This window comes from Lichenostomus cassidix, chromosome 20 (genome assembly GCF_008360975.1).
Source record: "Lichenostomus cassidix isolate B80296 chromosome 20, HeHo_3.0, whole genome shotgun sequence".
In the NCBI taxonomy this organism is placed as follows: Eukaryota; Metazoa; Chordata; class Aves; order Passeriformes; family Meliphagidae; genus Lichenostomus; species Lichenostomus cassidix.
This window is the reverse complement of record NC_139500.1, coordinates 7,507,824-7,518,790: the sequence shown is the minus strand read 5'-3', so window position 1 is coordinate 7,518,790 and position 10,967 is coordinate 7,507,824.

The window sequence follows — 10,967 nt, the reverse complement described above, 5'->3', positions numbered from 1 at the left end:
TGGAAGGGAGGACACAGTGACTCATGTACTGTCTGCTCTCCTTCCTCTGTGCCCAGCAGGTGGGCTGAAGCACAGGACCAACACTTCCCACCTTTTGTACAGCTGCTGCTTCACTCCTCGGCCTTTTCTGCCAGTTTGGCTCGTTTTGTTTTTGTTACAACTTCAAATTTTTGGAGCAGCTCTCTGGGTCTTGAGAGAATCAGTTCTTATCTTGACATTTTCACCTTCTGCTGGTGAGGTTGTCTGCAAATGTCAGAAGCATCATCACATTCCTAAAGCTCCTACACTTCAAATCACACCCCACGGACCATCACAGTCCTGCTTTTATCTGAAGTGCATTCAACATGTTTGAAGTCTGACAGCACTTCTTGAGGGGCATTACTTCTTTTCAAGATTAAGCATAAGAGAATGTCATGCAAAGACAGATTCTGCAGCAACTTTACTGAGATATAGAATAACCAGAATTAGAAACTTAAACTGCTGTCCAAGACAAGGCAGAGAGAGAAGCAAGGACATCAGGAGGTGATGCTTCCTCACTTCTGAAAGAATCTTGCTTTGGAGCAGGATTCATGGAGAAGCAGTAATAGTGCTGGGACAGTGAGCAGAGTTTGGATTGAGCCTGACTTTGCTCCAGCTCTTACCCAAAGCCCAGAACCACACTGGGCAATGTCTTTTGGCCTGGGCAGTGTCTTCTCCTCTGGGCTGTTTCATGGCAAGGATGCCAAGTCTCTGCAGAAGGAAAACAGGAAATGGGAGTCTGGCTGTGAGAGCCCACCCTGCACTGTTCCTCCCTGAACACTTGCAACTCACACAAAAACTTTCTGTTTCTTTTGCATACTTCTCATGGATTCCTCTGGATTCTCAGTAACTGTCTGACTGCTGGAAATAAGTCATGTTTCATCATGAAAGCCTCTATTGTTTTTTTTCTACTCTCTTTCAGCATGCTGCATTTAATACCACCCATTGGCTCCAAGAGCACTAAGAGAAACAGCATCCACTACTAGAAGCACTTGGAAAAGTCAAATCACTTGTTTAGGATGGCTGCAGCATTTCCTTTGGAGTCAACTTCTAATGGCTCCACAGGGAACAGAACAGAGCCATCAGCTCAGCACAGGATAAGCTCCACATCCAAGCAATATTCATTAAAATACCAAGAAGATTAAATCCCCCCCTACTTCCCTCAAAATCAACTGTTTGGGGAAATGTATGGCAAACAGCACGATGCATTTGCAAACAACAGCCCCACTCAGGTGCTGGCAGTGCCTCTGGAAGCTGGAAGAGATTCTGAACATGTACATCAGAGCATTGAGTCATGATCAGAGCTTTAATCTAAATTTGTTCCATTGATGTGGCAGGAGATTTGTTCCACACCAAGCTGTTTACGTTTCGATGTGCAAGTGAGTAGATTTAGCTCATGTTTCAGCCTTCTAGAAGTCAAAATATTTCTTAGAAACACGGCCCATTTAATTCTGCTTCTACTTTGCTGCTGGAACACTATTACTATGCATGCTGCTTTTATTTGGATACCTTCCTATCACTCTTTAACTCATTTCTAGTGGGAACTTCTCCAAAACCATAATCCCCCATACGGGCAATTCTTTTAAGAGTTGGGCTCTATGATCCTTGTGGGTCCAAATATTCTGTGATTCTCTGATTCTGTAATACCTCTACAAATATTCTCTGTGGTCCCAGCCCAGAGACATCCTGGACTGCGAAACAGAGATAAAGCATAACATAGCAAAGATCATTTCCATGTGTTAATTAGCATTAATGAAAAACAAGTTTAACTTTTTTCAAATCCCTTGACTGTAAGTGTAATTTGATGAGCTGGACAATGTGCAGCTGGAGTGTCTGAACCAACCAAAGCTTCCATCAGAACTGGTGCTATCACAGGCCAGTGAGGGAGGGAGCAGGTAGCTGTGCCACTGGTGTGGTGTCACCACAGACCTGATCCCATCAGGAGATCAGCTCATGCTTCCAGTGCTGGAAAACTGCACCTTGCACAGCTCATCCAGTGTTAACAAAGGATGTCTTTGGCATCCCTGACTGATCATGTGGCTAGGGCTCAGGTGAGCTGTCCCCAGGGGAATCCAGATCCCATCAGCTACACACCAACTCTTTAAATTGCACAGCTTCAGAACTATTCATTAGACAAATCCACAAATGTGCAAAAAGAGCAAAGCTATTACAGGCTCTTGCTGGAGACAGGCTGTGATAGCCATCAGACAGGTGCAGGGGCATGATAACTGGATTAGGAGCTCCATAAATGCAGCTTGTTGGGATTGGAGCCCTATAACCATTTTAAAGGAGAAAGGAAACAATGCCTCAAGGCCATCTGTGGTCTCTGCGAGGAGGGAGAGGCTATCAAGGCTCAGCACATACTGAAACACTGGGCAGGCAGAGTCTGAATCATTATCTGCTTGCAGGAACACTGAGAAGCATTCCTCCTCTCACCCATGTCCCTCTCCCACCAGGAAGGTGGGGCATGTGAAGTTGGTCACTGTACTGGAAACAGCATCAACAACAGGACAGTGATCCACCAACATATTCCTGCCAGGAATTATGATGACCAGACAAAAGTGATCCATCAAGTACAGCCCAGGAGAAAGCTCATTAACATGCAACAAACATCATGAGGCCAAAAAGACAAGGAATCAGGAGGCAGAGAACCTCTAATTGCATGAAGGCTGCTTAATTATTTTTAAGGTTACAAGAGAAGCCTGATAGAATATAGGCTCAATATAGCAGATGTTGCAGAAATTTCTATCAATCTTATCACAATTCTGCCCTCCTACTAGAGCAGTACAGCTTTGAATGCTGACCAGCATCAACTGGCTGATTAAGACACAAATCTCAATATTACTAATAAACAGCAAGTGCCAGAAATAATAGGCACTATGAGCATGTACAGTATCAGCTGCAGAATGGAGAAAAAAGAACTTTTATGGTGTCTTGCCAATAAATTCATCTCTGGGGAGCCATCAAAACAGAGGATGCCTTTTTGTAAAGCAATCACTGATGGCCTATGAGCAGAGAAAATATCCAGCTCTGCATGACAATGACTGCAGGGCATGAGCCATGGAGCAGATCCTCAGCCAAGCCTATGGGACAGGCTGCATGGAGGAGAGGAATTCCAGGGCAACTAGAGAGGGCACAGAAGGGAAAGTTATAGAAAATCAGAGAATATTAAAGGGGAGAGATTGGATAAAAAAAGAAGGCGTGACAATGAAGGAAAGGAGGAGAGGAATTTATAAAAATATCCAAACTTTGATCCTCTAAAGTCGCCACAGACAAATTCCTGACCTAAAGAGATTTAGACAGTGAAGCTCAATTGATTAGATCCACATCCAGGTAAAACAAGATTTCAGAAGAGTAAGGGCCATTCCTGGCCTTCTTTCCATGCAAGTCCTGTGCAAATCCTTCTCTGTGCTTCCAGAAGGAAAACCAGAGAAAGCTGGCACAGAGCTGGTCCCTTTGCTCCTTTCTGAGGAATAAGGGAGGGAGAGGAAATCTCCTTTTGCAGTGGGAGGCAGCAGAATTTTGGGAGCTGTTAAAAACTGCAAGGAGAAGGAAAAATAAAGATGCATGATATCATCATACATACAGAAAAGGCAGCAGAGAAACAAGATTTGGAAAGGGCAGCTCAGGAGAAGGATGTTCCATGTGCTCTTGCTGCAAGCAGGAAAAACTGGGAAGCAGAATCAAATGCAACTGCTCTCATACAATCCCTTGGACAGCACAGCAGGCAGGACTGGGCTCTGGCAAGTCAGTGATTTACAACCTAAAATCAGAGAGTCCTAATAGAAAAATAACAGCCTGTCAGTATAAGTGATTGTGCTTGCAGAAACCTGCCAGCCTCCTGGAGCAGCTGCTCACCACGACCTGCCAAGGAATGGGAATGACCAGGGGAAAACAGGCTGTTCTGCCAGGAGGGATGGGGGATTTCTCTGGTTTACAGGTGCTGGACAACACCCTGAGCAGGAGGCTCGGACACCCAGCAGTGCTCTTGAGATCAGCAGCACCTGGTACTCTAATGGAAGAAACACAGTTTCTGCTAAAAATTATAATATCAGTGAAAAATGAGGTGAATGCTGAAAGCACAGGTGGAGAAGGAAGCATGGGGCCAACTGATTAAAAACCAAGACCAAATTTTTGCTTGAAAAGGGGCTCAGACAAGAAACTCACACCTTGGCTGTGTACCAAAATGCCTGGAAATTACTATCTCCCTGTACTAGAGAAAACTACTTTGCAAACAGAAAAGGCATTTCTAAAAAGAACCTCTTTTGACCTTTTCTCCATTCCCTTGCCATAGACCACAAAGGAGGGATGGCTGAGGAGCAGCTCTGGCCCTGCAGCACCCTCCCAGGTTTGCTTAGTTCCTTTAAAAAAAACCCCAAACCAACCGTGATTTGAAAGGATCCAGGAGTGCAGATTAACAGCAGCAATGGGGCCCCCAAAGAAACAATTTAAACAACCAAATTCTGAAGATTTGTGAGTAGTCAAGAATTTGCAAGCTGCTCATGGGCTGAAATTCCTCCATATGCAAAGCTTATGCGCAAATAACGAAACGATCCCCAAAAATTCCGCAGAGATGACCCAGGTTAATCCCACCATATAATCCCATTTCCCAGCTCCTTCCCTGAAAGCCTTACACAAACCCTAGGCTGGTCACAGCACAAACCAAAGCCCAACATTACCACCTGGTGGAAATCCTCTTCTGCTACAGCCAGAAGCAGAAAAATCATTAAATTCACTCAGCAGAGTAAAAGAAACCGAGTTTAGGCAGTGACAGAGTGTTAGACAAACATCGAGCTCAGTCCTGCACACCAAGGGACCACCAGGGGCTGTGCGTTTGAAAACCACACGTTTGGCAGCACAAAAACATTACTTTTTCAGAGAGAAAGGCAAGGAGCCCACGTGCAGAGCTCTGTAAGCCCACATCATTTCCCTTGAGTCCATCTATACAGATGCCAGAGAAGATGCACAAGAAGGAATTTTTTAGTCAAAGACAAAATTTGCAGATAGATAAACCACGACAGCCACAGAAGACTCAACATTACCCTATCCACCAGCATCAAACCCAGCCATTTAGGAGCCCAGGCTCCAGCAGTCAGGATTTTGCACTCTTGGAAGCAGTGATTTGTCATTCACATCTTCTGTTCTTGCCAAATTGTTTGGACAGGTGAACCCCTTGTTGCAGAGACCCCCAATTCCCAGGCACACATGGTTCAGCCTGTGAAAAACCCAGCCCAAAGAGAGAAAACAGGGAGGAAACAGTGAGGAAAACAGCACAAACAATACAGCTGTAGATTAAAAAAGGGCAGATATCTCCAAGCTTTATGGCAGCCCAGATACAGAACCCTGTTTGGGCAGTTCCCAGCATCCTGAACAGCAACCACGGGACTCTTTGCTGGATCTCATCAGCATTTGGGAGCTGGTGGATGGCTGAAAACAGCACAGAAGGGGGATGGGTGAATGCACAGCCAGGGAGGGGAAAAGTGAGAAACAGGAATGAGATGCAAATAAAGAGAGACACAATCAAGGAGTGTGAACTAAAAAAAAAAAAAAAAAAAAAAAAAAAAAAGGTGGGAAGGAAAGGAAAAGGGAAATTCAAATGGGTGGGAATGTTTGGTACAAGAACATTCTACTTGAAAGGAAGATAATGTTAAAATCCCATCAGCATGGCCTGATTCCACTGAGCAATGGAGAAATCCCAGATCTGAGGCAGAGACCTGTCCTGCCAGAGCCTGCCTGTGTGATTTTAATGGGAGCAAAGGAAGCACCATGGATCTTATCAGTGGCTGAGCAGGAGGCAACAAGGCAGAGCTGAGGAATGAACTTTATCTGGTGGCACCAGTTCCCAAGGAATGCCCGCAAAAGAGGAAGTATCTCACTGAATGATATTGAATGGAGAGACTCAATGTGTGTCACTGTGAATGCCTCACTTTGGGGGGAGAATATGGGAGGGGAGGGCATTTGGTTTAGTCCATGGCTTCTGCTTCCTCAGTGGGACATGGACAGTGCAGGGTGAGTCTGAGGGGAAGTGGAAAACAGCAGGCAATGGAGGGGACTGACCACTGAAGGTGGAGTAAGGAAAAGCAGAATAAAGAGACAAATGGTAACAGAGGAGCTACAGCCTTTCTGTGCATGCAGAGGTTTGGGGCAGACAGGAGGCTGAAGGTTCATCCCTGATACCAAGGAAAGGCCATGAGAGCAGCAACATTCTGCCAGGAGTCCTCACCCCAGAGAGCAAAGATGGTGTGAGGATCCAGGAGCCTCCCAGGGCAGTGCCAGGACTGGGTAGAGACCAGAGCTACAGAAGGATCACAGCCAAGTCCCTGCTCTCTGGAGAACTAGCCTGGGGTGTAGCCACCATCTCCCAGGGATATGGAAGGTGAAGGAGCATCAGCAGTAAAGTACAATTACTATTTGATATGGGAAGGTACAGGGCAAAGAGAGCTGTAGGAGTGCCATTGATCCACTGTTACCCACATTTATATTATGCCAGTAGCTTATGAGCAATAAAAATATCCAAGGACGATTTTACAGACTAGATTCACACCCCGAGACACAGCCAAAATTACAGTTTGCTACACTGTCTTACATGAGGCCTTCAAAGTCCAGAGCTCTTGGAGAGAATCTTGGAGCGATTACCTCCTGGCACAAATGCATAGCTGGAAGCCTGGGGGAAAGCTACAAATGGTTGATAAACATAATTTCTGCCATTTTAGACATATTTCATTGTCTCCACATATCATTTAGCAGCAAACAGTAAAAAATTAAATAAACTTATAACCTGCAAAAAAATTAAAATAATTTAGGGGACCTAAAATAATCCATGAGTAAGAAAAGAGTGATTACCTGGAATTTGCCATTGTGGCCAAGCTGCACACGGACATGGCGACATGCTCAGTGGAGAGCTCAGTCCCACAAGCAGAACCCACCCACAGCACAGAGCAGAATCTTCTCTGAGTGCTGGGAGCAGAGCTCCCAGGAGCTGCCAGCATCACTTAACACCAGGGAATGCTCAGAGCACTGGTTTACCCCCCTGAGAGATCCCTTTCCCAGGAGGGAGGCACAGTCTCCCCAAGTCCTGGTGTAAAGGAGGCATTTATCCCTCTGGAGCAACATCCCACCCCTAATCCAAGGCCATGGCACAGCTGTCCCTGCAGGGAGGGAAGAGATCCTGAGACATTTGTTGTCACTGATATCAAAGAATTTGGTGCCAGGTCTGCAGCAGGAGATCCTGTGACACAGGAGTAATGCCACAGTGGCTTTGCACGCTTTTAACCTCAGGCACCCACAGCCATTTCACCAAGCATGAAGCATATTAGATATTCTGGTAACATCCCCAAATCACAAAACAACTGACAAAGGCAAAATTCCTTTGACTTCCAAGAAAAGGATGCTGTGCAGAGCCCCAGAACAGGCAGAAATTTTTGTAAATATCACAGAATCACAGACTGGTTTGGGTTGGAAGGGATCTTAAACCTCACCTAGTTTCAACCCCCCTGCCATGGGCAGAGACACCTTCCACTATCCCAGGTTGCTCCAAGCCCCATCCAACCTGGCCTTGAGCACTTCCAGGAATGGGGCAGCCACAGCTTCTCTGGGCAATAGTTCCACCCAGCAAACTGACATTGCTCAGACCCACATTTTTTGATGTAGCTTTTGACTAATGTCCCTAGGCTGCAGAGAACAAACAAGTTGTTTTCAGAATTCAGGCAGAAGCTGCCACCATCTGCCTCTCTAGACTTCACTGTCACCTGAAGTGACAAACAGGCTTCCTCATGCCTCTGCTCTTGGATGAGCTCTGTCCCAAAAGAGCTACAAGTCAAACGTTTTTCAGCCACAATAACCTTTAGAGACAAACTAAAACTTCAAGGAAAACTCCAAACTTTTGCACTTTCCTTAGAAATTCGTACTCAACTCCTGCCCTGCATTTAGGATTAGAAAGGGGAAAAAATTGTTTAATGTGGAATTTAATTCCCTGAGTTCGTTTCACCATGGACAAAGCCAGACTTTTTTTGCAAGAGGCTCTTATGACAACTTCAGTCTCCTCCTCCAGCCTCAGTGCAGTCTCTCTCCAGGCTGGATTAACCTCCGTTCTTTCAATCTTCCTGAATAGGCCATTTTACCTCTAAATCCAGACCCCATGAAGGAGAATAGCTGTCATAACTTATATCCTGATTTGCCTTTGTAACAGGCACAATCTTCTACATTCATGGTCTAACATACAATAGCCAAACCAGACTGGTTAAACCCACAAGAGAACTCATTTTAAGGAGTCATTTATCACCAAATCTATTACTTTATAAGAGACATTCTTAAATGAGGAACTGGTTTATTAAGACAATTTCATCAGGGAGGATGCTCCCATTTGATGTTTTCCATTTGATGGAAAAATGAGTGCTCAAAGAGCAGACATGTTTCTTGGCAGCACAAGAGAACCAGTTAAAGTGGAAGACAAATCCAAGCAGCTCTGGACACAGAGTTGAGCCTCAGAAATACCCTGGAGTCAGATTGGCTTTCCAGCATGGGATCCCTGCTTCCCAGTTTGGGTTATGCATAGTCCAGACCTTTCCTGCAGGACAGACAGTGATGTCATGTGCTCAGTACCAAAGCGAGCAGAATTCATTACTGAGGTTCTGTGGTGCTGACAGGAGGAACTATGGAAGATGGCTATGAAAATAAACACTGCCTACCACTGCTAACAAATGGTGCTCCTTTTCTTACTTTCTTCTTTTTTTCTTTTTTTTAATACATCAGGAAATTACTTTTGCAACTGCTACTCCTTCAGCTTCATCTTTTATCCCAGAGGACAGTGTCATTAGCCAGGCTGTGAAGCATCACAGTCAATGTCAGCCTTCAGAAAGTGTCATCGACATCTCTATTGTTAATATTATCTATAATTTCTTTCATTGCCTGCAGAACTCGTTCAAACCTGTGAAAACAAGCATTGCAAATTCAGACCTAGACTTAACCAGGTAATTCATAACTGAGAAAAAAAGATCATAAACATGGCAGACTGTAATAGATGTTGCAAAAGGGAACCCCCAAAGAACCCTGCAGCACACTTCCAGAGTTTCCAAACCATTTATTAGAAGCCTGAATGGAGCAGTTCATGGCCATTACACATCTAGACAGGTATGACAAACAGTTATTTTTAAATTGGCTATTCAGACATGCTGCTTTCCAGTTTGCAGACATATCTGCAGTGATTTTGCACATAGAACAAACGACTGTGAAACTCCGAAGTATTAAAATTGCATTTTGACTACCACTCACTAATCAAAACTTTCCTAAATTGGTCAAAAGGAAATCACAGGTTGCAGCTGTTCTCTTGCCTTAGTACTGGCAGCCTCGAGCATTAATGCTATTGCTTTTAAATATTGAATGTTTGAAGGAGGAAGTGAAAGAACATTTTTCAGAAGAAGTATATCATAAATTAGGAGGAGAGGATATTCATTTCATCAAGTATTTCCAGAGATGTTTCCCAGCCAGTTTATTGTTTACTGTAAGTGATCAGAAATAGTACCTTCCTCTCGTTGAACACGAGAGGTATCTGTGAAAAGCAGTTACTGACCTCTCTCTGAGAGTTTCCTTGGCTGAAAAACATGCTGATTCCTGAATGGATCACAGGGAGCTCTGACAGCACAGGGAATCTCATCAGTGTATCCTGCAGAAAGGCAGGAACAGAGGCAGTATAGTAAATGTGCTAGAAACAGTTTCTAGTTGTGCCAGGGGAGATTTAGGTTGGATATTAGGGGAAATTTCTTCCCTGATGGGGTGGTCAGACACTGGCACAGGCAGCCCAGGGCAGTGGTGGAGTCCCCATCCCTGGAAGGACTTAAATGGCATGCAGATGTGGCACTTGGGGACATGGTTTAGTGGTGGCCTTGGCAGTGCTGGGGGGAGGATTGGACTCAATGGTGTCTGAGGGCTTTTCAAATTCAAACAATTCAGTGGTTTTTACAAGGTCTTTCTTTCTGACACTCTCTTTAAGGAACAGCCTCTTCTTGCAAAGCTTTCCTACCCCAGGCAGCCCCTCACAGCTCCTGCCAGCTGTGAAACATCAGTGAAGATGCTTTACACATATCAGCCTTACCTGAATCAGAAGGAAACCAGTTACCACCAGCTCTTCATGTCCCACCTTGCAGCACTGTGTCAGAGGGAGATGGCTGTCACTTGCTGTGGTGCCACTCACCCTGGCAGCAGCACATTCCATCTGTTCCCAGCTCCCTGTGCACCCACAGCACACAGGGACACAGTTCCAGGGTGGCTGCTCCACCTCCCACCTGTGCTGGGGGGCTTCTCCCTCACCCTGACAGCCACTGTCACAAGCCTCTCTGGCTGTTTCCCTCCCCTCTCTCCCAGAAAGCCCTTCCTTGAGAGAAGAGCCAAGATTAAACACAGGTTTATATTCAGGTCTTGAAAACGGACCCACCTCCACCATCCCTCATTTTAACCTCATCTGCTCATCACTCCATAAATATCAACCTGCAGAGCTTTGGACATGTTGAGATTTATATCCATCCTGTCCTCTGAGATTTAATTCCTCCTGAATGTCCATTCATCCTTATGCATCCCCTGGGGACAAAATCAGAGTCAGAGAAGATTGACAGGCAACCATTTTATGAAATATTTTCAAGGGGAAAATGTCTGCAAAACATCTGTTGGACTTGAAAACAAAAATTACTCCAGTTCCTGTGTCCTACAGTTCTGACAGGTCAGACAAAACCATTTTTTATATATAAATGTATATATAAGACTCTATATAAATAACACAAATGTATATAACATAGCTATGTATAATATTTAATATTGTATGTTGTCATACTGTTTCAATATTTATATATGTTTAAAATAATTATTTATACATATAATAATATATATCAAAGTTAAATATATTATTTAAAGGCCACAGCTCACAAAGCCAGCCAGCTGTGTTGAAAAAGGGAAGAGTC